At 39.1% G+C, this 24,940-nt stretch overlaps 1 long non-coding RNA gene across 1 annotated transcript in view; it reads left to right on the top strand.

The window, feature by feature from the left end:
* Positions 1-24,940, top strand: part of LOC309655404 — a 133,697-nt gene that overhangs the window by 68,244 nt on the left and 40,513 nt on the right. The window lies entirely within an intron of this gene.

Below are 24,940 nucleotides of genomic sequence, written 5' to 3'. Positions count from 1 at the left end.
GTGTCTACTTCATGCAAACTTTCAAACCGCTGGGCTGAGGAAACTGGAGAAAGGCATTTTGATAGAGAACACTAATAGTATGATCAACACAAAGAAATGTAAAGAAAGAAAATCCACCTCGTGCTTCAGTTTCTCCTTAGTCCACACGTTAGATTGTTCTTCGTGGGCTTGGCCATTGCTTTTAAAGGCCTGCGGACACCCTCAGAGAAATCTGGTGTCAGTGGGTCATGGTGGTGGTGGGCATGCCCCCCCCTCAGGTGAGGTCCGCTTAGTGTGTGGTCCCTCTTTACTTTATCAGTAGAGGTTCTCTCCCCGTGTTTCTAGATCTTAGCCAGAAGAGAGCTACCAAATCAGCCAACTCCCGATTCAAAATTCTCCCAACTTCCATCTTCCCCTGAGTACTATTTTGGGTTTGAATGACGAAAGCTGAAGAAACGTATCCGAAATTGTACAATTACCTTCTGAGCTTACCTCTCCTCTTGTTCTCTGCCCTGCAAAGCACCTGCCAAATTTCTGTTGACTTCCCAGGGAAACCGGTCATGACTTCAATGTGGCCAAAAGAAACATTGAAATAAAAATGGGCCCAATTTAAATAAGTAACAATTTAGGATAAGAATTTCTGAAAATTTTGCTCAAATTTCTAAAAGGCTTTTATGAACACATGGTTATTTAGCATTGGAATATTAAGATAATCTTGATGTGTGTTATGCTAAAAAATCATTGCCAGGGTACAAAGACAATAAGCAATATTCATTAATGTGACAAGTGTCCTTTATCGTGTAATCTGATGAATGCATTTCTGATTAAGGTGTATCCTCAGATTTGAGAAAATTACGACGTATAAATACAGTTGCATCGATTGCTGCTCTCAATATGCTTTTAACCTCTTCAAAGGAACCATTAACATCACAGTGAGAAACGCAGAGTGAAGTCCAGAGAATGTATGCAGGTACTGCAACTGGCTGTGTACTCCAGAACTAAGCATTTTAACAAGTTATTGAATGTTCCACGTGATAAGTTGTGAGACTTTGATTTTGTATTTAATGATGTTGGTAGCATACTTCAATTTTTCAAAAAAATTTCTGAGCTAATTTAAAAATGCTTTTGAGTTTTGCACTTTGATTTTAAAAGTATACTAGGTTATAATCAATACTCTCTTAAAGCCAAACATTTTGTTCCTCCCTAGGAGCATATAGATTAATATATATGTATAGTGTATATATATATATATATGTGTGATGTGTGTGTGTGTGTATATATATATATATATATATACATATATAAAATTTTGGCTAAGAGCTCTGATAAAGGAAAGGAGACCCTGGCATTCTTTTTCAGATGGCTCATAGAAGAGCTATTTGCTCACCAGGCTATATGGTGACAGCAGACACATATCCTGACATATCCCGGCAGAGGAAATCAACACTGGGATACTTAACACGAACAAAAGAAAATTAGACACCTATTAAGCATTGATCATATCAAACCAGGTGCTATTCTGACTTTTTATAGGCCAGTTCATCTAATCCTACCAATACCACTTTGAGAGAGAGACTATTATTGTTCTCATTTTTCAGGTGAGGAAACAGTCACAGAAAGGTTAAATAAGTTGCCCCACATGATATAACTAGTAAAAGACTTCAACTCAGGCAGTCAAGCTCTACAGTCTATGCTTATAAACATTCATATTTAATAAACAGAGAGGATGTGCCATTCTGGGACCTTCCTTTCCATAGGATGGTGTTGGGTTGCTCTTAACATAGTGCTTAAAAAGGCAGGCTTTCAAGCCAACTACTAGGTTGAAGTCATAGCTGCTCCAACTCCAGCTGTGTGACCTTGAGCAAGGTACTTAACCTCTCTCTGCCTCAGTTTTCTGCTGAGTAAGATGGGGATAATGTGAATATTAAATGAGTTGGCACACAGCAAGCACTTATTAAGGGTAGTTATTATTTTTATTAGTTCTTTTACTATTTATGAATAGATAAATAAATAGGCATAAAAATAGAATGGATCAGAAACACATTGGGTTTATAAAGGCCAATAAAACCTAATTCATTTTCACAGCATTTTTTTCAATAAGGAAAAAATCGGAAGAAAGTTAAATAATGTGGCTACCTTCTTTTTTAAAGAGGAAACTTTTTTTTTCCAACCTCTGATTTTGGTATAAATCTGGCATCCATTTTCATGTAACTTACCACTTACTATTAACTTTAGCCTTCAGATCTCTGCTGCTTTGTTCCTTCTTCCCCATTTTTATGTTAGTTTTCTTTCTAACATCTTCTGAAATCCAGTCAAGGTGAGGCTCAACAAAACCAGATGTCATAGGAGAGACAAGAAAGAAATAGGTTACTAGCATGTCCAAATAAAGCAATGATTTTTATCAAGGAAAAACTGCGGAAGTCAAGGGTTCTGTGTGTAGCATTTGCCCTGGTAAAGCGTCTAACACAACCTATGTTATGTGCTCCACATTTATATTGCTCCGGTGAGCAAATAAGAGACACAATTTTCAGAACCAAAGGATGTGGAAAAAATGAACAGGTTTTCATTGCAATTAGGCACCAGGTGGAAGCCATTTATTATTAATATAGTAGATATGACCATTCTATGCATCATGGAAGTCTTTACACCTTGTTGAAGGGGCACTGTTTACTGCAAATAATTTAACCATGATGAAGCCATGGAGAAAGAGGCACCATTAGTGAGGGGTTCAACCAGCCAGCAGCTGGCTTTTATTAAAAGAAGAAATATAATGAGTTATTGGGAAGAAGTTGAAAACTGTAGGTATATTTGCTTGCAATTTTTATTTTTTGTTAGTGGAGGATCATTTGTGCTTTCTGAAGCATTTGATTGATTTAAAGTAGCTCTTGTCATTAAGTAATCTTTAAATTGACCTTCAACCATGTATCAGCAGCTCTACGATGGAAGCAAATGCATTATGTATTACAGTTTTGGATATAAGTTCTGAAAAAGCCAACTCTCATTCTGAACATCAAAGAGCGCCCCTTATCAAGGGCTTGGCTGAGAGGATAAAGCACTGTCTATTTACCTTATGACCTTGGTTCCGATCCAAATTGTATTGCCAGTGAAAGGACGTTTATGATCTCAGCCCCACACAGGTAGATGGTAGTCCATATCTCCAAAATACAGATTGGCAAAAGTGGAATTTGCCTGCTTAGGAGAGACTTAAGGCTGTAAAAAGTCCAGAGACAAGGAAGTGAAAAAGCACCCAGCTCATATGCCATCCTTCTCAACTGGATGAGGTGGTTCGGAATAGCAGACTGGGGATGCACTCCAACCTGGCTTTCAGATAAAGAAATCTGTTTTCAGAGCTTGCAACTCGTCCAAGTCTATTTTTCAAGCCAATACCTCCTCTCTAAACTCTCCCTTCCCCCACCCCTCTCCTTCCAGAGACAAAAAGCAGAAAGTCAACTGGAAGGATCTTTAGGATGCCATTTGTAGAACCAGTGTGACGGTTTTCACATTTTGAAAGGGTGATTCCAACTGAGCTGATCTGTTTCAGAGTTTGCTTTTTAAAATTAAGATAAAAAATAATTAGTTATTACATCCTCAATATAGTCATTTAGATGATAGAGTTGACTGTTATTATCATTATGCCTGTAGCATTGTATTTTCAGGAAGGAGACCTGCTCCATTTACTGTAGGATAAAGTACTCTAAGTGAAAAGCTTTCCTGCCCCATATGAGCAGTTTTAAAATTAAAAAAAAATTGTTTAATCAAATTAATAAAAGACAATGTCATTTGTATTTGATATTTGAATTTATTTGATAAGAAATATGAGTATATACCCCAAATGTGTAATATCTTATTTTAAACAATTTATATTTGCTTCTGTACATTTGATCAAGTCCTTTATTTTTCATTCTGTTAGTTTACTAATTTAGTCATTCCTACGTCCTTTCAAGAAATATTTTAGTAATTTTGGAGTAAAATAGTTTATATATAATAATCTTATTTGTTTGGCACAGCAAGAAGGGAGAATTCCAACATCTGGTTTTACACCATATCGCTTATTGAAATAAGGGATATATAGATAAGAATAATCTCTCTTTAGCGGTAAGGTAGAACACTCAGCCAGGTAAACAACATGAACTTCTGTGATAGTACAATTAGAAGCATTTAAGGGACTTCCCTGGTGGTCCAGCAGTTAAGACTCTGCACTCCCAATGCAGGGGACCCGGGTTCGATCCCTGATCAGGGAACTAGATCCTGCATGCCGCAACGAAGATCCTGCGTGCCGCAATTAAGACCAGGCGCGGCCAAATAATTAAATACATATTTTTTAAAAATTAAAAAAAAAGCATTTAAGATTCTGTCCCCTATATACAAATATTAAGTAACTTCAGCTATTTTAAAAGCAAAAGCACATTTCTGAGGTGGGGGGATGGTGCATTGCTATGGGTCTATGTTTCCACTAAAGGAAAAATCCCTCACATATGGGATTTAAAGATGACTAGCACCACCCACGTGAAATGAAGTCTGTTCTCACTTTCTACGTGTGGTGCAAGCTCTGGGAGCCTTGGAGCTTCAGTCTCACCCAACCTACTCAAAAGGCTCACATGGTAGACCTGAAGGAAATGCAGGTTGGTGTGGAGTGGTTGGCAGTTCACAGAAAGGTGCACGGGATCCAGACATTCCAATGGTTGTGTCTGGGAAGCAGAGTTCTCCATATTCCAGGAGGTGTTATTCCTTGGTGCCTGCACCATTGGGCTAAATGGGCTTCTCCCCCATGCACGGAGGGGAGAGCAGATGAAAGGATACAAATGCTACAGTCTTTTATTGTCAGCAAACAAAAACGGGCGCATATGTGCCGGTTTATAAATTACTGTTTTCATTAAAAAGGAGTTCAAAAATCAGGTCCCACTTATCATTGTTAAAACCTCAAATTTTTTTTAGCTGTATGATTTCATTATATGAATTACAAAACAGTAATAGAGTAATATTACTCTTAAGCCAGCTCACTTAAATTTAAGACATTCAAACCCAATAATGCACTAGGTTCTTTAGTTCAAGTTATGCAAATAATATACATTTTTTATTCCACTTCCCACCAGGTTATACATGTATTATAAACACAACAAAGACCTCTTTCTGTACAGTATATTACTCAAAAGCTAGTAAAAAATAGAAGCCAAAATATTGTGAATTACATTCTTAAAATGGTTTGACTTTGTACTACTGGCTGACATATTTTGAATGCTAAAGAGAAACTGGGACTGGAAAGAGAAATGTTGACTCACTGTTACCTACTACTGTTGTCATTCATACTGATATTCTTCAACATCTAAATCAGATTATTATCTTTGTTTTCTTTAGAGTGGAACTAGCAGACCCAGCTTTGCTACATTTGGAAAATCAGCAGGGGGAATGGTTATCTCAAAAAGACAAAAATAAAAGAAGGGACTGAAATTTAACATAAATTACCATGGCTGTCCCTGAACTCAGAACTGGGGAGAATCTTTGTATTCTTTTTCACAAAGCTGACCATGAAAATCAATATGGATTATTTTGCAAGCATTATTTCTTAAATATTTTGTAAAGGTGCATAATGTAATGCATTTATTGAAAAAAATACAGCCACTGACATATTCATTCTGTTTAGGCCTTAAAAGAAAAAAGGCTAAACTTTAGGAAATTAGAAATACTGAATTCAGTCTTATGACGAAAACAACATGCACATTATTCGTAGACTTAGCCCCCCAAATTGTATGCTAGGTGGTGAGATGGTTCTGTGTCCTTTCCCTGGTTTCCAAGTTTCCATTTATGCCTAATGTAGTCCATTGGTAACTTGCTCAATTCAATAAAAGTAAGCAAAAAAAAAAAAAAAAAAGGATTTTTCAAAAAAATGAACAAAAGCATATTTAGTGTCTCTGAAATATAGAGGTTAGTCTCATTATAATCTCATACTTTAAAAAATCCCTTTACTAAGGGAGTTTTATTTCTTTATTCTGGGCAAATTGAAAAAAATAAGAAAAGTGGAAAATAAGAAATTCAGTCTTTTGGCTTCATGACGTAACATGAGCTCTGTGGGAACGAGGGAGCATTCCTTTATACTTGTCTGCAATCTGAGCTCAGTGGCTTTGAAAGCTCTGAAGTCCTCCACAAAACTCTTTCCTCCTTTTTTTCTCCCTTAAAAAAAAAAAAAACCCACCTCAACTAACTTGTATAATCCCAACAGCATTTCTAACAGAAATTCTCACCTCAAATGCCTTCCTGTGATACAGAGGGTAGAACCAGTCTCTGGAGTACCTGGCAAAACACTCCCAGCCGCTGGTTAAATTCAACAAGTGTCACTTGCGCTTCTGCTGTCAGCATAGAGTTCTGTATACACGGCAAGAAGGGCCGCACTGGAGGGCAGGCAAGTGCATTTAAGAGGGTGCATCATCTGTTTGGATGCTGTCAGTCTGCCCCTGGATCTGGGGATGGCTTCGTTCTTAACAAAATGTAGACGCAGAATCACATTTACTGTCACAAAACATTAACAGTACTGATGGGAAAGTTTAAAAACCGCCCTCCATCGGGTTGCTATTAAGAAAAAAAAAAAAAAGACTGTGAGGTCAGAATTATTTCTTAATTGCATTTCACACCTGGTTGAGATAGTGTCTACAGCTGCAAGGAGATGAAAGGAATGATTGATCCTTGAAAAGAGAATAGGTAGGGTAGGCACTGGAAGCCTTGAGAGCAAGGCACACTGGGATGGAGTGAAAAGCAGAATTCACTTTTGGTAGAATTAGTTTCTTGCCAGCATTTGAGAAAGAGGAAGGAGGCTCTGGAAGCAGCTTTCATTCTCCAATGCTGACTGCAAATCCTCCACCATAACAGTCTCACTGTAAACATCAGATATTTTAGATGCAATTAGACTTCCATGCACCATGCACAACAGCTGGGAAGAGTTTCCAAAGTTTTCTTTCTTTCCTTCTGTTTTCTTTTTTTTTTTTTTTAATTTGACCGGAATACGAAAGAAATAAAATATCCTGACAACTTCTAGCGTTGTCTTGTGACTTAAAAAAAAAATCAGCCTGTGAAGTATCACTGCTCTGTTTTAGTCTAATGCTACTTCTATCTTTTATCCTTTTTAATTAGAAGGCAAATTCTCAGACCGCCAGGCCTAATCCCTACACAGTGGAACAAAGCCCAGCAAAGCCTTTGAACACTGTTCAGCCGGGCAGCACAAACCCTAGTAACTGTTGGCAGTAGGGGCCGGATTCTGACCCTCATCTCAGCCATTCTCCTGCAGCTCCTGATGCTCCCTGCCCTTCAGAACCCTATCTGTTGTTCTTCTGTTTAGACTGAAAAGACAAAAGAGGAGACAATGTGGGAAACCTAGAGGATTGGCTAGGTAGGATGCAGGGAGCTGGTGATGGATGGGGGCAAGTAAATGGAGTTTCACGGGAATGGACACAGTGGGGAGAATTGGATCACCAGATTAGGTCTTTAGGTTCAAGAAATTTCTTCATCCCTCACTAAATCTTTTCATGGACAATGCCACTTTTTAAACAATTGTTGCATTTCCAATTACTCCAGGAGTGTTCAAACAAATGCCCCAAACCCTCCACGAAAAGTTTACTTATATTTTAAACTCGCCAGATGAAAATCAATAAAACAAACATCCCCAAATCAGTGGCAGACACTTATATCTCCAAAGTATTTACACTTGTAATAATGTTTGAGTCAAGAGCATAGTTTGAGCTCACTCAAGCAAAACATGCAACTAGACAGAAACGTGAATTTTCAAAGCTAATGGGAATCATCATGAATCAAAAAGCCAAATTCCAAGTATGCAAATATGAAAAAGGATTGTTTGCATTTCCTACTTTGGCTAACTGTGAATTATTGAACAGTGAAACAACAGATGCTACTACCGTAGCATGATGCAGACTCTTCCAAATTGTTCTTAGATTGAGCTACGTATGTGTGGGAATTACTGTCTGGTGCCAGGATGTTTGAGAGCTGTGTTGGGATTTCTGAAAAAGATATGCATTTTGAGATATCTGGGACAGACATTTCAGAAAAAAAAAAAGGAAACAAAAACAAAAACCTTTTATTGGAAACATTTTTAGCAGTCCCTCTGACCTTAACACAGCAGGTTTCACAAAGCCACTCTCATTTTTCCTCCTTCGAAAGTCTACAGAAGCACCAATAAATGCAGTGCCATACTTAACCCAACCATTATGGTTGTCTTTGTAACCAAACATCAAATGTGTTGCTGATCTGGCTTTGGATGACAGAGAGGTTGATTTAAATCATAGGAAAGGATTCAGTCAGGAGTTTGGATGAATGATGTTCAATAAATGTGTGCATTTTATCATATAACCTTAAATTCAAAGTTAGAGCAAAGCCGCTTTTAAGGAAGTTCCCATTTTTAAAGATCTTCGTAGGACAAATGTACCGAGTCTTATATTTAAATAAAATATGATTTTAGAATTTTAAAATGTACATTGATTTCTAGCACATTTCTTTTGAGAACACATGTTTATCTTATTAAAGGGGCAGCAATATATGTAATTATAGTCCATTTCTATATAATATCTGTTACTCAAATGACAAACCCAGTATCTTCCTCAACATTCTCTCTCTTTGCACTGCATAGGCAAATCCTTTCTCTAGGTCAAACAGTGGTAAAATAAGTGAAATGTACAAAGATAATCAAATACAACTACAGATAGTATTTTATAAAGAATGATGCAGCATTATTGACAGTCTACTATCAGCCTGCTTTTGTGATTGTCTTTACTTTTGATATCTTTAAAAACATATGCAAAATATAAACTAATAAGAACCTGCTGTATAGCACAGGGAACTCTACTCAATACTCTGTAATGGCCTATATGGGAAAAGAATCTAAAAAAAGAAAAAAAGAGTGGATATATGTGTATGTATAACTGATTCACTTTGCTCTACACCTGAAACTAACACAACATTGTAAATCAACTATACTCCAATAAAAATTAAAATATATACATATACAAAATATAGCTACCTATATTGATGCTCTTTAAACATACCTTATGTTCATTTTTTTCTCTGTTTTCATTGAAAACTGTCTGAAAAAAAGAATACACTAATTATTTTGGAGGCTCCCAACAATGATCACAATTGGCAAATAAAAATACTTTAAAATTTTTAAAAATACTCTTCATCAAGATAGAAACCTTTTAAAGAAATTTTCTAAATATTTGCACACATTTCACTGTCTCATGCTCCAACGGAAATGATCAATAAACATTTGCATAAAAAGAGCAAACTCACTATGCGTGTGGGTTTTAAGTCACTGGAAATCTTTACCTAGTAGGAAATTATTTCTTATTGTCCTGCATGCACAGGCTGACTTCTGCAGGCATGTTATGAAGTGCCATGGACAACATGCTGTAGTGATATTTAATACTACATTTCCAAAAGAAGGTTCTAGAGACTAGAAACACACACAAACCACAGCTAGACGCAGTTCCCATAAATCAAACCTGGCATCACTTCTATCAGGGAATGGCTTTTGTGTTTGTTTTTGTCCCCACGTCACTGTCATCTACCTACCCACCTTGATCATGTGTATGAATTAATTTTAATAGAATGGAATGGGAAAGAATCTAGATCAGAGGAATCCAAAGCTTTTGAAAACAGCTTTTCTTTTAAGAAACTAAGACTTGCATGAACACTGACAATGCACTGTATCTTGCTATTCAACATGGTTGAGTATACTTGTTAATACCTATTAGAATGTGAAAATTAAAATACTATATTTCCTATTTTTCTCTTTCTCGGAATTCACGTAATTTAGCTTTGCATAACAGCTTTGAGTGGATACGGTTGCCAAAGTTAAAATATTTTGTGTGCAGGTTAGTTTTTGTTATTGTTCTTCAGTTTCTTCCACTGAATTAGGCTTTCTTTAATAAGAATAAAATCTTAGAGGGTTTCTGAGGCTTATAATGTAATGCAAATGACCACAAATACTAAGCTTAATCAAAACAAATACTAAAAAAAAAAAAAAAAAAGCCAACCCTTAATTCTGTATTCTGATCCATCAGTGACTGTATAACTATATCATTAATGATGTTCTCTAACTGGGGAAGTCCCTACCCCAGAGTGTAAAGGATCAAAGAAAACATTCTTTTCTGTCTGGTACACTTATTAGTCCTGCCTCCCAACAGTAGGATAAAAGGAACTTGCTAAACTGTTGCCATTTTGCAACATCTGCTATAATTCCCCTAAATCCAGATTTGTCTGACACAGAGAGGCCTGTTCTTACATCATTGCCATGTGACAGTATAACACCAGTCACATCAAGCTTGAGGATTGCAGCTTCAGGCTATGATAACATGAGGAAAACCTTTTTGCCTAGGGCAAAACACTTGTAACAAAGTATTATTCATCTGGCCAATTTAAATCTTCTCTCAAAAAGGTACCCAGAAACATATGCAGTATGCCTTTGTATAAGGCTGGAGCAGCTCATAGGCAAATGACCTGAACCAAAGGCACAAAACCTAATGTCCTGATTAATTACTGCTAAGCGGCTCTGATACACAGAAAAGAGAATGCTGGTACTAATCCTTAACCCTGTCCTACATTCTCAAAATAGCCAAAACATTGCTGACAGTTACAAAAACAAACCTGTCCATGTTTAAAAAAAAAAAAAAATGTTGTACATTATCACTCGGTGCCTTCCACCTAATAAAACCAGGATGCAGACAGATTAGAGAGTTACCAGTCCAGGGGGCTTCCTGGGACAAGGACACAGGCACATAGAAAGAAAATCTGAAGGGGAAAAAAACCCAACAATAATAACACACAATACCCAAACAGAAATATTTGGGGTGTTCTTATTTTCAGGGTTCAGCTTCCAAGAGGTTGAACTTTTCTGGAAATTGTTCCTTAAGCACCGAGAACCTCAACACAGAAATGCTTTGCTGATTCACCTGGAGCTTAGAGATTGCTATGCTTAGAATTTTATTAGGAAAGGATGTTTGAATTTCTTTTGCCTGTAAGAATAAGAGGATGCTCATATTTCACTATAAATATCAGACATTAGAATTTCAAACCATTTGAATTGGAAAGCTATCTTGATTTCATCAATCACTCAAACTATATCTACCTTTATTAAGAAAGCAAATATCTGGTGGCTATGTCAATTTTGCTGAGCAAGAAATACATGGTTAAAAAGAAGAAAGTTCTATGTAAGGGAGAAGGAAGTTGCTTATCTTAGCAAATTTTTTTTTAATCAAACATCACTAAAATGCTCATCATACTATCAGCCATAACACTATTACATTATAGGCTAATCAAATTAAAATACTTGCATTTTATGTGAAACATGTCACTTTGATAGCACTGATTCAAAGCAAATAATGATCCTTATCTATTTTGAAGACTGTTTTTAATTGACATTATTCTACAGGCACACCCCTACTTCTGAGGTCTGGGAAATAGAAGCTGAGGTTCTGAAGGGCCAGTCTAACTAGAGTGAGGGTCATTTTACCCACGAGGCTGCCCCTAATGCAACGGAGAAGAGACATACTTTCACCCGTGGTGCACTCATTAACAAGTCTAACTCCGTTTTAGATTGTCAAGAATTTTTCTGTGTGTGAGCACATTATTTGTAGACACAGCGTCTTCATGTGCCACAGCTACCCACCCTGTGTTTAAAAGACTGCACAGGAAATACACTTTCCACCTGTCGGGATCGAATGCTGCCATGCAAACGCATAATGCAGGTTCAGCATCGAAGCCTGAGTTCGATGGTCTGTGCTTTTTTTAAGGGTACCAGAAGGGTACCACCTTTTTTCTTCCCACTCCCGACCCATTTTCTCTGCCTCTCCCTTCCTCAACTGATCCCCAAGTGATGTACTTTGATTTCTCGTCATTCCTCAAGCCCCTTCTTTCTGAATTAGGGTGACTCACCAGATGAATGAGGGTGTCTAGAGTTTGGAGTCAATTCACCTTCGTTCATAACATCCCCATAATTCTGATCACCATCTGCTCCCGGACATGACGATCTTTGATAGAGACTGTCCCTCCCTGAAGCCTGAAGTTCTGACTCTATTCAGAGGCAGAGTAAAGAACCAAATCTTGCTGCTTCTCAGGTCCGGCACATCCAACTTGATAAGGATTGCTTTGTGATCTGCCAAGATTGACACCATGTAGGGGGGAAATTTCTCCTCTGTTGGCTAGTTGCTGATTTTCTTGCAGATTAAAAAAGATAAATTAAGAAGTTTGAAAATCACTCCCTTCCTGGAATGTGAACTGAAATGTTATTAGAGATCAGAAATACTAAAGTATTTGCCATTATCTGCTTTCTCTTTTACTTATCGGTCTCCCTAAGGCGTAGGAAGTAAAATGGAGAGCACATAAATTTTGGATTAGAGAGATCCAGACTTGAAACCTGGCTCTCACGTATCAGCTGTATGAGCCTAAGTGAATTACTTGGCATCTCTGAAACTTAGTGTCCTCAGTTGTAAAATGGGGCTAAATAAGGCCTATTTCACTGTCATTGGGAAGATTCAGTGAGATAATGGACATAGAAGCAACCTCTTTTTTTTTTTTTTGGCTGTGTTGGGTCTTCGTTGCTGAACGCGGGCTTTCTCTAGTTGCATCGAGCGGGGGCTACTCTTTGTTGCGGTGCGCGGGCTTCTCTGGCTTCTCTTGTTGCAGAGCATGGGCTCTAGGCACGCAGGCTTCAGTAGTTGTGGCTCGCGGGCTCTAGAGCGCAGGCTCAGTAGTTGTGGCTCACGGGCTTAATTGCTCCACGGCATGTGGGATCTTCCCGGACCAGGGATTGAACCCGTGTCCCCTGCATTGGCAGGCAGATTCTTATCCTCTGTGCCACCAGGGAAGCCCAGAAGCAACCTCTTTTACCAAATTCAACAATCCTATTAGGCATTATAATCTCCATTTTACAGAGCGGAGTAAATGGTTCAGGAAGGTTACCGCACTTGCCAAATGTCACAATCACGTCGTAGGTGTGTAGGAAGTGGGGACTTTATAATCATCAAGCCAAGGAGCATGGATTCTCACCTACCTTTAAATGCCTCATTTCCAAGTTGGAGGCCCTTTGCTTTGGGGGTGAGGCAGCCAGTCTCCTGGTTGACTAGCTCTTCAGAGGCCTCGCCAAGAAAGCCTAAGAGGAAGGGACACCCCCCACCCCATTTACCAACCTCCCACTTTGTTGAAGGCTCTTTTGAAATTTTACCTCTTTTATCAACACAACAACCCTTCCAGTTACCATCTCCTCTCACAGAGCAGGATCTGGAGGCTGAGAAATGTTAAATCACTTGCCAAAGCTTGTAGTATCCCTTACGGCAGAACCAGCTGAGTAAATCCCACTCTGTCCTCGGGGCCTTGCTCTTCTACTTACTGCCCTGGCTCACTGCACTTCTGCCCCCGGGCTGGCGGCACACTCAGGTGTCGGAGCAAGAACGGCTAAACCTTTGCAAGGGGGGTATCCTCTGTCGCAGGCCCGGGAACACCTCTCCAGAAGTTCCTCTAGAAGCTCGGGAAAACCATAACATTTTCTAGAATGAAGCTTGCACAGAAACCAATTTTAAGTGAAACTAAAATCAGGGTTAAACTACTAGTTCACGAAACAGAAAACACTCACACAGTAGAAGGCATTTCAGGGTGCTTTACCGTAAAACAAAGGAGACAAGGGTTAGATAAAATTCCAAATTATTTCCAGAGGGAATAGGAACCTAACAGCATATGTTTTAATTGTGTACGTGCCAAGATGATTTTAAAAATCAGTGGATTAGAAAACCAGGTTAACAATAATAAAATAATAACTGCTGATTCCCACTGTTCCTCTCTCCCTTCGAACCCAAACTCCACATCCCCCCTGACTCACTAGGGACGGTGATTAGAAGACAGAAAACAAATAGAAAGAACCCACAAGGGTACTCTATATCTCTACTTTCTCAAAGATCCTCAGGTGGTTAAAGAAATGTGCATATGAATCACCTGGAGATCTTGTTAAAATGCAGATTCTGGTTCAATAGGTCTTGGGATGGGGCCTGCCATTCTGCTTTTCTAACAAGAAGCAGAGTTCAGATGACATAATGCAGACTCTTCAGCTGTGGATCGACTCAGTTCGACTTCTTGAAAATGTCAGTGCAGCCCTTAGAATTCAAGATATACTAGTTGAAGCCAGGCTTCGAAGTATTGCTCATTCTCAGACCTCAGAGGACTCCCAGCTGGAGACTCTCCTTGGTTAGAACAGATTCAGCCTGCTGAGTAAAACAGGCACTCAAGTTAGAGAAGGTAGGCAGCCGTTTGTATACATTCCCACCTTTAATCAAAAAGGGCAGGAGAAGAAAGATTTGTCAGTGACCTAACAAGCCCTCTAGATAGAGACCAGAACAAATTTCCTATTCAATTTGAATGTAAAAGGTGAACAGTTGGCTGTTAGTAGGACTTAATGGATAGGTGTCGGGGAGAAAGGTACTGTGAGTTAGCAGGAGAGGCAAAACTAGATCTACCAAGCAGGGAACCGGTGGGGGAAGGGTTGGTGGGCTTCCCCTCCCCTCCCCTCCCCTCTCTTCTCTTTAGTTTGATTTTTCTGACCCTGGTAAAGTGAAAGGGAGTCAAGTGGGTGAGTTACAAAACTGTCCAAGATTAAGGACCTGATTCTGCTGGAGGGAGGAAGAGGGAATTGGAAGAAGGAAAAAATGGCCAAATGAGAGGTAAAGCAGGCTTCTCAGATGCTACACCAGGGCTTTGGCTGCCTGTAGGCAAGGGAGGAGCTAGAACTCACTTTATTTATTTATTTATTTATTTATTTATTTATTTATTTATTTATTTATTTACTTCGAGGACCTGCTACATCCCAACAGCTGGGTCATGTGTTGTCGTATGTTACATCCATCGCCCAGTAGCGGATTCAGGTTGAGGTTGAGAATATGATTGAAAATTCCTGGGGTTTGGGTCTCATCTCCCATTCTCTGGGTAGATTGAAACCTACCTGGTCTTTGCCCCTGCGCTCCCCTCTCCTAGGTCGGGTCATGAGATTTAGGTGCCCTGTTGGGAAATTTGATGGGAGAGTGCCAATGTGGATTGGTTTCTCTTGTCTCTTGCATAAACCTTTTTTAAGGTGCTTTGGGCAGAATGGGGGCATGGGGCTATGAGAAAGTACTATGCTTAAATGTTTTGTTAAATAACAATTAATTGTTTTCAATTCTTGAAGAGAAAAGGAAAATCATTTCCTGTCGGCTATTAAAATACATGCTTCCTTATGAGGCTGGCAGACCTGCTTCCTGTTTTAAGGAACTGGACAGAGAGGGTGGCAGGAGAGTAGGGCCATTGAAAAGCCCCGCCATCCACCCCATTTTGGCCAGCTACCCTTTCACATTGCTAATGCCCCCTTGAATCTGCTAACACTTTTTTTTCTGAAAACTTTCTTAGTGGAAGTGAAGGGGGAAAAAGGGGGAGGGGGATAAAGGCTACTGTCAAATTGATTAAGTGAATGCTCATTAGAGAAAGTAACAAGAGGTGAAATCTGCATATGCATTGCAGAAATGTGTCTGATCTTGCTAAATTGTAAAAAGACAAAAAGGGCTGAAACCGCACCCCCCCCAGCTGGAAGTACTTAAGGGAGAACTGGAGGAGCGGAAAGTTCTCTAATAGTAACTGTCCTTCTTTGTAAACACACCCTAGACCAGCCAGTCTGCAGCACTTGGGGACATATATGGAACTTCGTTTTCTAGAAATTTGTACTACAATTATCAAATTATCCTGACCATCCTAGAATACACCAGCCACTTCCTGCATTTCTTTTACTATGAGTTTTATTTCCTCCATTTCTTTCTCTTTTTTTAAACATCTTTATTGGAGTATAATTGCTTTACAATGGTGTGTTAGTTTCTGCTTTATAACAAAGTGAATCAGTTATACGTATACATACATCCCCATATCTCCTCCCTCTTGCATCTCCCTCCCACCCTCCCTATCCCACCCCTCTAGGTGGTCACAAAGCACTGAGCTGATCTCCTTGTTCTCCATTTCCTTCTATTCCTCACTTTAAAAACCCTTCCCCTCACCCCCACCCCACACAGCTATTACAAGGTACGTGAGAACCTCAAGCAGTTGATTTTGGGTCACTGGGGTCTAAAATTTGTTTCTATCTAGTGTATAACAGATTCTTTTCTTCCTGGGTTTTAGATGATAAACAAGCCAGAGGCAACTATTTTTTTAATTTTTGGGTTGTTGGGAGCAGGTTGGGGTCATCCGTACGAAAGTTCTCCTTAGCTAATTGGCCTGAACAAAAAACTCTAGAATGAGGATCCAAATTCCAGGTAATAATAGTGATCTGGAGCAGATGAAATTCCCCTGCTTCCTATAAAATGGTCAGCTAGGTAGTATAATTCCAACGGACTGTTAAGCTGGTGACTTGGGTACCACTTTTAAGAGGATAGCATTATTTCCAATTGTCTCCCATCCATGGGAGTAGCCTAATATTACAGCAGTAGAATCTCTCTGATGACTTTCTTGTTACTATGCATTTTTATAGACAAACATTTCATAGTGTCAAATCTGATGGCTCTGTTAATGTTCACTCTCATGTATTCCTGTAATTAGCTTTCAGCTTTTCTACTAATACCTCTAACTCACCTCCTCCTCTTCTAAAACCTAATCAGAAAATACCTTACTGAAACAGTGATGATGTTGACTTTAACCTACAGAATGGAGATACCTCAAGACTTAGTCTGAAAGGGTGAGGTAGACAGTGACATCAAATGTGCCTCAACTGACCCAAACCAGTCGTTTAAAAAAGCTAAAAATAAGAAAAGCATAAGCTTGATATTTCTTAGGTTTAAAAAAAAAAAAAAAGACAGCATGCATCCTTGAGGTGTGGACTGGATTGTCCTAAAGATTTGAAAGGAAATGAACAATAATAAGAATAATGCTGTGCCAGAGGATGTCCTTTGAAATATCTGTAGATTGCAACAAAGCGATTCTTCCCATATGTGGGGTTGTCTGGGCTGTTTTGCACCATTATGTGCTTTGGAAATCCTTGTAATCACAAACTTAAGACTTGAGGACTTAAATCCTCAGTTCTTCTTTATATGTCTAAACTACCCCCGTAGGTATATTTACTTCCTTCTTTTGTCAAGCTTAAACATTTCCAATTACCTCAGACTCTAAAGGGAAATGTGATGGTTAAATTCCTGCGCTTGTAATGACATTTATTAATCTAGTTCTGGTGAGAAATGTTGAACCTCTTGCTTTCCCAAATCATATATTTTAATTCCGAACACACCTCCAAAAAACATTGACATTGTTTAATTAAAATGAGGGTGCACATTAATAAGAAAGGATATCATTTTGTTATTTATCTATAATTTTATTTTGTTAAAAAAAATGAACAGAGACCAGTAAGTTCCATAATTGCCCTCCATGGTGAAGGAATAAGTGTAGGAGAGAAGAAAAGCACAGTAAGACACATATGTTAGTAAAACACTCCTTAATACTACACAAGCTGTAGAAAATGCTACTTTGCATTTGGTCCTCAATGCGGCTGACTGCAAGCCATTGAGGAAAAAGTGCACCTTTTAAACTAATTCCTTGGTCAGAAGATAGAGCCCCATCTAGAAGCCTCCTCATTAATATACTATAATGATAAGTAAGAGATTAATAGCAAAGTCACCTGCTAAAGCAACCAGGAACCTGTTGATTAACAATAAGCCTCCAAAAATAAGATACCAGATTGCAAAGCAAAATCAAGTCCCAGGGCAACAAGTGCTTCTGTAATTTATTCCTTCTTTATATGAGGGCATAAAGCTCCCTTTATAAACGTGTTTTGCAGGCCCTGCTGTGAGCTGTAGGTGTGAGCTTTTCAGCTGATTTATTAATTTTAGTTTCAATCAACGTGTCACCTGCAGACACAAAAATGTAGGCCTCACCACAGAAAATACAATTTAAGAGAAAAAAAAAAAAAAAGAAAGAAAAAGAAAAAACAGGGCTTTAATTCAAAAAACTCTGCCAGGATTTTTTTTTTAGATGAACACTGGAACGCCTATTCTTTGAGATCTAAAATAATTCCCAGCAACATAATTAAAAAAAATCAAAATTAAACATTTTTGTCATACTTCGAAAGTCAGTCTTAGACCTGGGGAAGAGTAACATGAGGCTGCCAAAACAATCAGTTCCTCTTGTCAGTAGGGGTACATTCTCCCCAAAGAATCGAACGAACAACAAGTCCCCTGGGCAAAATGTGCAAAAAATTCTCAATTAGTTGTCTTTATTTAGTGAGCACTATGTGGTCCTCAACCACACTATAGAATTATGGCAAGAAAGCTGAGCTCTTCACTAGCTTATTAGCATTCTCAGAGGGTTGGAGTGCTGCTGATAGCAGGCTGTTGCCTCCAAGAGCTGTTGGTGGGACCCCTACACTCCCGGGCTTTGTCCTTTTGTCCTTCCAAGCCAGCAGGAAGTACTGCCCCATGTTCAGGGCATTCTGGGATACCTTCATTCCATTCACAGTTTGCATACCCGACAGGGCCCAAGTCTTTGTTATTGACTATGACCATCACTGTTGCAGGTTTAAGGGAAAAGCAAAAGCGATCTGTATCAGTCAATTCTAAATGCAGGTTTAGGAAGCAGCCCCCTTCCAAATGAACATCCTCGTGAGGCTGGAGTGGCCTTACATGGCCAAAGCCCCATAGGAAATCCAGGTCTCCGGTTATAATCTGGCGGCACTCTTTTCATCCTGAAATTACAACATTAGGTTAGGAACAGACGTGGCAGTGGGTTACTGAATATTCCAGACTGCCTCCTCAGCATATACATTTTTACAGCACCCCTTTGCCTATTGATCTCCCCCCCTCCCCCCCTCATACCCCTATAGAACCCCTTCCCAGAAAAAGAAAAGAAAGATGAAAACAGTTAAAAAAAAAAAAAAAAAAGAACTGGCAGCAAGTATTAGAAATGCCTTTTCTAAAGAAGAGGGTATTTGCTGCTTTAGGGAAAACACTATCGTTGACTAAATTAACAAGTTGTCTTATCAACTGCCATAAGCCTTGGAGTCTAATTAATTTAGTACTGATCAATAGTCCTGAATGAGGCATTGATTTCTGCCTGCTTGACAGGGCTGCAGCTGAAATCGCTTTCTCTGTATGCCACACACATGCAGGCACCTAAAGCTTACGTGTTATCATGTTAAGATTTTGTTTCACTCATCCTATATGGGCATGAATTTCATGAGCCAGCTATAAATGAGAAAATGGGATTAAAAAAAGCAACTTTGGAAGTAGGAACAGGTTGACTAGCAAGGGCGAACAGAGCTTGAGCACTCCCCGCCAAAGTTCTGCTTTCTTAGAAAATGTCCCTCGAATGAGATGAAACATTAAAAGAGAAAAATGGAAAAAAGAAACTAATGTACTTTGCTTAAAATAGATAGTAAATGCTTTAACTGGTCCTAAAACCTGCAAAGAGGTCTTGGGTTCTTTTTCTGTCTCTTACTTTTAGAATGCTGATAATACTTTATTAAAAGTATTCTGAGAAAGAAAAAAGAAAAAAAAAGTATTCTGATCCAAAATAATAATAACAGTAATGCTATCTGGCCAAGGGCAGAAGCAGATGGTGAGCCTCTGATAAGAATGAAAACACGTGACAGAGCTACCCCAGATTTGTCTTTTACTGCTGGGATTGGTGAGCTAGGGGTAGGCGTCGGGGTGAGGAGGACTTCCCACTTCCAAAAAAAAAAAAAAAAAGAAAAATCAATGACAATATATTGGGACAGTATTGGGACGAAAATAATTTAAGCATTTGACTTTTAAATTTTTATCTGGACTGACAAGATATTTATTCTCATGACATATCCTAAAAAAGGGTGAGGTTTGAATTAAGGTTTTCACATCCTCCTATGACACACCCCTTGCATTTTCTCTCGGGTTCCTCCCAGTTTTTGTGGCTGTTCACTTTCATTGTGCCTGCCAAGCTGCCTGACACTCCTGAAAGTCTTGAGGATTTTCCGCTTAGGCCTGGCCACTGGGCAATTTTTCCTCCCTTTGCTTAAACATTACTGGAAATAAGAAGTAAGGCAAAACTTTTCAAATATTTTAAAGATGATGGCTTCAAATTCAAACACGCAGAGAAACAAGATAACTAAGGAACTTGTCTATCTCAGAACAATTTTCTGCTCAATAAATACCGCCAAAAAAAAAAAAAAAGAAGAAAAGGAAGGGAGGAGAAATGAAAAAAATGTGTAACTGCCTTCTTTTCCAGGGTTGGAGAAACTACCCAAAATGATTAAAACAAAACAAAGAATTCATATTCTTTTCTGTGCATTTGTTTAATATAATTTGGCTTTTTAAAACTTTCCATTTACATAAATACAGATGTAAATGGAAAGTTTCAGAACATATATACAAATATATTTTTTAAAATTCCAGAAAAGTCCTCCCCTTAATCTCTTTGGGGCCTCCATGAGTTTCCATAGCACTTTACAAAAGATCTTCATTGAGGAAAGGATTGGACAAACTTTCCTTATATGTGTGGCCCACACCATTAATTGCCCCATCTCCTTCAGTAAGGCCTTATTCCTATGTAAATACCCTTGCATAATGTTACAGGCTATTGTTAGGCCAGCGCCAGTCAGTCGCCACTTATATGCATTTTTATTTCAATCCGCTGCTCAGAGAATGAAAAGATGTCTGGACTTAAGCTGTTTACCAACTGGGCCGAAGCTGCAGAGCGGCAAAACTGAAGAAAGCCCCAAGCAACCGCAGGAACAAGCTTTTACAATGCGAGCAGCCATTTTCAGTTGAGTTATTAACCCACCCTGAAACTCTTCTAAGCTATGCCTTTTTTAAAGAACAAATGTGCTGAATCAAACATGAATGAACCAGAACTATTAAGAGAGAAATCCTCTAAAGAACTATTGAACACAACATAGGTTTGTAATCATTTTGTCTCCGTTGCCTGCTACCAACATTATCAAGGTTGATAATGCTGGCTCAGTTGTGGATTGGCTTGCTTGTAATTAAACAATAGTGCGGGACAGTAAAAACACACACGCAAGCAATGCGCTCCCAGCGTCAGAAAACTGTGTGCAAGAGATGAGAAGACTGAATGAATGGCTCACTACCAGGACCTTCTACTAATTTGGTCACTTAAACTCAGTAATCTTTAACGGGAACATTGGAAATATGCTTCCAAATCCAAGTCTGTCTCTCCTTCAACCCTATGTGGCCTCATACGTGCTTAAATTGAAAAACCGTAAAATCATTTTTACTTTATAGTTGTAAAGATCTGCTGGAACGAGACACCATGAAAATAAAGGAGCAAAATTCTACCAAAGGCAGCTGGCTTTTTCTCTGTAAAATGTGCTGCAGGCAATGAACATCGTACTTATTTAATGGCATCACAGTCTGAGTAGTATGATATTAGCCTAAAGAAACTCTTGACTATTTGCCTGCCTATTAGAATCCAATGAGTGCTTAATAAGTGCATATATATGACAGGAAACATCTCTGCATAGTTAGAGCTACAGGAAAACACACACACACACACACACACACACACACACATGCTGAGGAAAGCAGTCTTGAGTTAATTACCATCACAATGCAATCAAGTACAACAGTCATAGCTGAAAACTGTTTCTGTTAAAGCTGCTAGACTCAACCTTGCCTCTGCAGGTCAGCCGTGGCACTGATAACCTTTCCAGCAGACAAATACATGTAACATTGCCTCATCTAATTAAAAGCTCAGGGAGGTGTAGAAAAATACCAGCACATTGAATCCAAGCAAATGAGTGCTGCCTTCGGCTGATGAAGCTACCATATGCTGCTGCTGTTTACTCTGGAAGGAAACTGAGTCACTTAACATTTCAATAGGTTAATCAATTGACAATTAAATGGAGAAATTGGTTAACTCTGAAAACAATTAACATGACACTCCATTAAGTACACTTTCTAATTGCCACAGCTGTGAGTGGAAATCAACTTGCATGTTAAAGCATCTAACTGGGGTGGCACTGTTTTTTTCTGTTTGAGAAAACGAAATTAGCTGAAAACTCGGGTTTTATTTTTATAGATTAGACAGTAGGAATTCTATCATCAACTGCAGTCTTAGCAGAGGGGAGCTGTGTATATTTTTTCATTCTTTTAAGGGCTCACTTCAAGTTGTTGAAATATTTAATTTGCAATAATTAATTAAAATAGCCCAAACCCCGCCTACCAAATTACGGGTTGGTGAACAAAATGGGAAATCTCTCCTCTTGCCCATTTTGTGGACAGAATTACTTTGCAGGATCAGGTATATTTCAAGATCTCCTTTCTAATTAAACAATACAATGTGCAAGTCGTATAGTCAGGATTTTTGCTGAACGTTTCCATGAATGGTTTCTGATTGCTGGCTGTGTCCCTAGCCTCACTGTAAAATGGTAACAGTAGTGTTTGTTAGTAGCAATTATGTTGGAAGGCCCTGAGTTAGATTTTTACAGACTATTACATGTGGTTGCCGCAGGCAGTCATTAAGATGAAGAATATTCATTTACAAAAGAGGTGAGAATTTAAGTAAGTCATGAGTATTTCTCATATATATTAAGTGCTAAATAAATTTTTTTTGAAAGAGGTTTATGTTAACTATGGATTTCAATTTTTAAAAATTTATTTATTTATTTTTGGCTGCATTGGGTCTTCGTTGCGGTGCGCGGGCTTCTCATTGCGGTGGCTTCTCTTGTTGCGGAGCACAGGCTCTAAGCGTGCGGGCTTCAGTAGTTGTGGCAAGCAGGCTCAGTAGTTGTGGCTCGCGGGTTTAGTTGCTCTGTGGCATGTGGGATCTTCCCGGACCAGGGCTCGAACCCGTATCCCCTGCATTGGCAGGTGGATTCTTAACCACTGCGCCACCAGGGAAGTCCCAATAAATTTTTTTTGAATGAATGGATATCTTTAAGAGCTGATTATCAAGGAACTTCCCTGGTCGTCCAGTGGTCAAGACTCCATGCTCCCAATGCAGGGGGTAGGGGGCCTGGGTTCGCTCCCTTGTCAGGGAGCTAGATCCCTCATGCTGCAACTAAAAAGATCCCACATGCCACAGCTAAAGATCCCACGTGCCACAATGAAGATCCACGTGCTTCATCTAAGACCCGGTGCAGCCAAAAAAAGAAAAAAAAAGAAAAAAACCCTGATTATCAAAAGGATATAATCTTCCTCCTCTCCCATCCCTTTTGGTAACTTTACTATCCCTGGATATATAGAAGTGAGTAGGACAGATCCTACTTTAAGGGACTGATGGTCTGGCAGTGGAGTGAGAGAATGGCATTTAAGAATAAGAGTGTAAAGGGCACAGCCAGCACAGGACAGGAACATTAAGATGACTTAAAGTTTTCTGGTTTGGCAGCACCTGGTTAGATGGTGAGGTAATTAGTCAAAATAGAAATAAAGAAGAAAGAACACAGGTTGGGGGTGGGATAGGGATATTAGGTAATGAGTTTAATTTAGGACATGTTGAGTTTGAAGTGCTGTAGGATATCCAGGTGCAGATGTGATCTAGACAATTAAATATATCTCTCTTTCTGGATAGACAGATAGATAATGTCTGAAACTCACATACTAGAGATATTTAGGAGTTATCACAATACATGTGGTTGCTAAAACATAGAAGTGGATGAGATTCCATTTCTACTTATTTCATGTAGAATAAGAACAGAACAGGGTTGAGGACAAGACCTTGGGTAACAGCAGTATGAGTGGGCGGACAGAGGGGAGAGTCAGCAAAGGAGGCTGAAAAGAAAAAGTCAGAGGAAAAGAAGAATGAGGGGAGAGTGGCCATGGAAGTCAAGGGAAGACAGAATGACTAATATTCAGGAGGTCTAGTAAGATTAGGGCAATTTGGAAACACTGGTACCCTAGTGGTGATTGTTTGGTGGGTGCAGAAGGCTTGAGTCAGAACACAGTCTCCATAGGCAAGGAGTCAATGGGAAGTAAGGAAGGAGAGATGTTGACTCTGGGCTATTTTGAGAAGCTTGGTTGTGAGGGACAGAGAGAGGGCAGTAGCTTGAGGGCTGGAGGATATGAGGGCAGTTTTGTGTGCTTATGTCTGAGTTGGGAAATGACCATGGATGGGGCCATATTGGAATGATCCAGAATGGGAAGATGAGGTGGTTCTGGACTGTTGGCTTCTTTGTGTGTGTCTCTGTGTGTGTGTTTGTGTGTGTGTGTGTGTATTTTTAGCCTGGGGGATTCAAGGAGAAAATCACACTCATCTGCATTGCAATGGGATTTTCTCTAGGGGAACTCCTTCATTCATATACTTATTCATTCAACAAATATTAATGAATTCTTGCCATGTGCCAAGCACTATTCTAGGCCTCCAGGACACAGTTATGAATAAGACAAACAAGGTTCCTGCCCTCAAGGAATTAGAGAGTTCCTGGAAAGCATCCTTTTTTAAATGTGGTAGGTTCAATCCTAGGAGGTGACATTTGAGCCTTTTTTTTGAAGGATGGGAAAGACCCAGCCATCAAGGATCTGGTATAAGAACATTCTAGCAGTTAGGGGAATGGAGGGTTCCTTGAGGTTGAAGAGCAGGTGTCCACATAAGCCACTGTTTCCTACTCCATCAGGTCTTACCATTGTAACACCCATGTAAAATGGATTATATGCTACTTTGATTTTGTCTTTAGTTATTCATGTTTGTTTAGTCATTCATGTTTATATACAAGACAATGCTGGTTATAAAGCAGACACTTAAAACACTGTTTCTCCCTTCTTAATCAGTGAGCAAAATGAGTTTTATGCGATACAGATTTGGTAGTTATAATTTTTTGTTAGTTTGCTCTTGGGATTTTTGAGAAACCCATGCTGTGGCACAAAGGCTAGTTGTCCTGTGAAATCTCATTCCTTTATGGTAATAGCTCCAGATTTTTATCTGGATATAAGACTATCCAGGATAAAACTACATGTGGCTATATAACTAGGTTTTAGACAATGGTCTA

This window comes from Balaenoptera physalus (assembly GCF_965194825.1).
Source record: "Balaenoptera physalus genome assembly, chromosome: 2".
NCBI lineage: Eukaryota > Metazoa > Chordata > Mammalia > Artiodactyla > Balaenopteridae > Balaenoptera > Balaenoptera physalus.
This window is presented reverse-complemented; position numbering and strand designations above follow the sequence as displayed.